The following is a 3,534-nucleotide window of genomic DNA, read 5'->3' as shown; positions in this document are numbered from 1 at the left end:
CTTTTATCTCCATGGATCATAGACTCCTCTTAACAAGTAGTTTCGTCTATTTACAATATGTACCCCATGTACTAACTCATGCATATTTTGCCAGCCGGGGTGGCCGGGCGGTTATAGGCGCTACAGTCTGGAACCGCGCGACCGCTACGGTCGCAGGTTCGAATCCTGCCTCGGCCATGGATGTTTGTGATGTCCATTGGTTAGGTAGGTTTAAGTAGTTCTCAGTTCTAGGGGACTGATGACCTCAGAAGTTAAGTCCCATAGTGCTCAGAGCCATTTTTGCCATGCATATTTTCATTTATTTTTTAATTTATTCATTTGCATGACTGTGCTGGATTAATACACTGAGAAGCCAAAACATTATGACCACAGCGAGTTTGGATGTCGCCTGGTGGCACTGCAGGAACGTTACATGGTAAAGAAAGTAAATAATTGGATCAACGATTTATGGCGAATCATTTTAGCCACGACGCTGTCCGAAAATGGGGAAATCTACTGACACAAGCGACTTTGACAGAGGTGATAATATTATTATCTAGAACCTGTAAACAAGTATCTCGAAACTGGCCTAGTTGATCAAACGTTCACGTGCTACTGTAGTGAACATCTATGGAAAGTGATAAAATGACAGTGAAACTGTCCGCCCCCAGTAGCTGAGTGGTCAGCGCGACAGAATGTCAATCCTAAGGGCCCGGGTTCGATTCCCGGCTGGGTCAGAGATTTTCCCTGCCCAGAGACTGGGTGTTGTGTTATCCTAATCATCATCATTTCATCCCCATCGACACGCAAATCGCTGAAGTGGCGTCAAATCGAAAGACTTGCACTCGGCGGGCGGTCTACCCGTCGGGAGGCCCTAGTCACTCGACATTTCTTGACAGTGAAACTACCTCTGGGTGATAAGTGATTAAATGTCCAAGACTCTTCACAGGACGTGGGAATTGGAGGCTTGTCTACTCTGTACAGCAGTATAGGTGGCGATCTGTGACATCTCTGCCAAAAGGGCACAAATCTGATGCACGCATAATTGTATCGGATCACAACATTCAATGTACATTGTTAAACAAAGGGCTCTGCAGCAGACGACTTATATGTGTTCACATGTTGTCCCAACAATATGGTCAATTACAATTGCAGTGGGCAAGCAATCGTCAAGATTGGATTGTGGATCAGTGGAAATGTGTAGCCTCATCGGAGGAATCACGTTTTTGCTATACCAGGTTGATGGTCGTCTCCACAAACTCCGTCATCCACGTAAACAGCGGTTCGAAATGTGCACTGCAAAAATGTCGCAGGCTAGTGGGAGCAGTATTACACACACATTAAAAAAAGTTTTACGTCACCTCGGTTCCGAGAGTTCCGAAACCTGTACAGAAAATTGGAATAGAGATCAACATATGCATCATTTTCGCCCTTTTTATTGCTCAAGAAAACCACACATTGCATGTTGTACCACCATACAGCGAGACCTTCAGAGGTGGCAGTCCAGATTGCTGTACACATCGGTACCTCTAATACACAGTAGCACGTCGTCTTGCATTGATGCATGCCTGTAATCGTCGTGGCATACTATCCACAAGTTCATCAAGGTACTGTTGGTCCAGATTGTCACACTCCTCAACGGCGATTCGGCGTAGATCCCTCAGAGTGGTTGGTTGGTCACGTCGTCCATAAACAGCCCTTTTAAATCTATCCCAGGCGTGTTCAATAGTGTTCACGTCTGGAGGACATGCTGGCCACTCTAGTCAAGCGATGTCGTTATCCTGAAGGAAGTCATTCACAAGATGTGTACGATGGGGGCGCGAATTGTCGTCCGTGAAGACGAATGCCTCGCCAATATGCTGCCGATATGGTTGCACTATCGGTCGGAGGATGGCATTCATGTATCGTACAGCTGTTATGGCGCCTTCCATCACCACTAGCGGCGTACGTCGGTCCCACATAATGCCACCCCAAAACAGCAGCGTACCTCCACCTTGCTGCACTCGCGGGACAGTGTGTCTAAGGCATTCAGCCCGACCGGGTTGCCTCCAAATACGTCTCCAACGATTGTGTGGTTGAAGGCATATGCGACACTCATCAGTGAAGAGAACATGATGCCAGTGCTGATTGGTTCATTCGGCATGTTGTTGAGTCCATCTGTACCACACTGCACGGTGTTGTGGTTGCAAAGATGGATCTTGTGACGACTGCGATTCTACCCTGTCACTAAGTATCGCCAAAATACCCGAAAAGTATCGTGTTAACTAATGCAGTCCAAATCAAGTCGTATCTAAATAGACGTTTCTCCAAATTTTACTTCCCAACACAATATCTGACCGTGCATTTATCCCAGTTTAGCATAGAATAACCACATTAAATAAGATTTAAGGACATTGACAAAAAATTTGTTTCTAACATCAATAAACAAAAGAATACCAAAGTTGAGTGATGAACCCAGAATTTTACACGACTCTCATTCAAAGTAATCACAACCCGTGTGGTTTGACAGCTACCCACCTTTGAATTACCCCCTATAGAATGTTAGCACCAATAGCAAGCGAGCTTCACTGTCATTGGTCGACGTTTAAGAAATTAAAGGCGGGCGCCCTTGTCCAAGCAGCAAAGCATTACAATACTTCTGGTAAATGCTACGGCACACGAATTTAGACACATACCCTCCAAAAGTTATAAAAAAATACACATGCAGCGGCAGCGGATTTAAAATGTAAATAAAAAAATGTAAATAATTAAAAGGGAAATGGCTACTGCTAATGAAAGTCAACATAGAACACACCAGTTCGTGGGGAACACTTTTATTCTAAAGAAGACGAATGTTACGTGTATGTCAGCCAAAAAGAAATTAAAATTGTTTGCAATAATTTTGAGTCTTTGAGAGGAGAGCGCTGCTTTTAAATCTTATCTTGTGTGTTGTGACGATGGTCGCGATATCGACGGCAGCTGGCTGGTTCTGGTGAAACGCTGAGATCTGCTCCCATGGTCGTGTGATTGCAGCTGATGATTTTCCTCGTAATCGGGCGGGCGGTGGTATTCATTAAGCTGCAAATCTGATTACAGTGGCGTTTTGCAGGCCACAGGTTGGTCGATGTAATTGTTGTTACAGATGTCCGTATGTGCACAGTATTAATGTTTCTGGCACACACAATTTAAGTTTACTTATGCCACACACAGTTTATAAAACTTGCCGACGGCGAATTCTATAGAAAGTCAATTCGTATTATGACTGTCGCGATCGCGAAAAACCGTCTTGGGCGGGAATGTACTCACACACAATAGACAGTTCGCATATAGTTCATAACGACTGTTACTGATTATAGGCGTCCGACAGTTCATCGAAACGCGAATAAATATGTACGTTCACAGTACTTGAGTGTACAAAAACACAGTCAAAATACAAGTGCAGTTCAATTCACAGACACAAAGCTACAATACCGCCCATTATCGGTTGCATTGTCATAGTTACTTCGTCTCACGGCACAGTCTCAGTATTTACTTCGCCCAGTTCCTACACTCACTATTATCATATCACATACTGGT

This window comes from Schistocerca nitens, chromosome 1 (genome assembly GCF_023898315.1).
Source record: "Schistocerca nitens isolate TAMUIC-IGC-003100 chromosome 1, iqSchNite1.1, whole genome shotgun sequence".
NCBI lineage: Eukaryota > Metazoa > Arthropoda > Insecta > Orthoptera > Acrididae > Schistocerca > Schistocerca nitens.
This window is presented reverse-complemented; position numbering follows the sequence as displayed.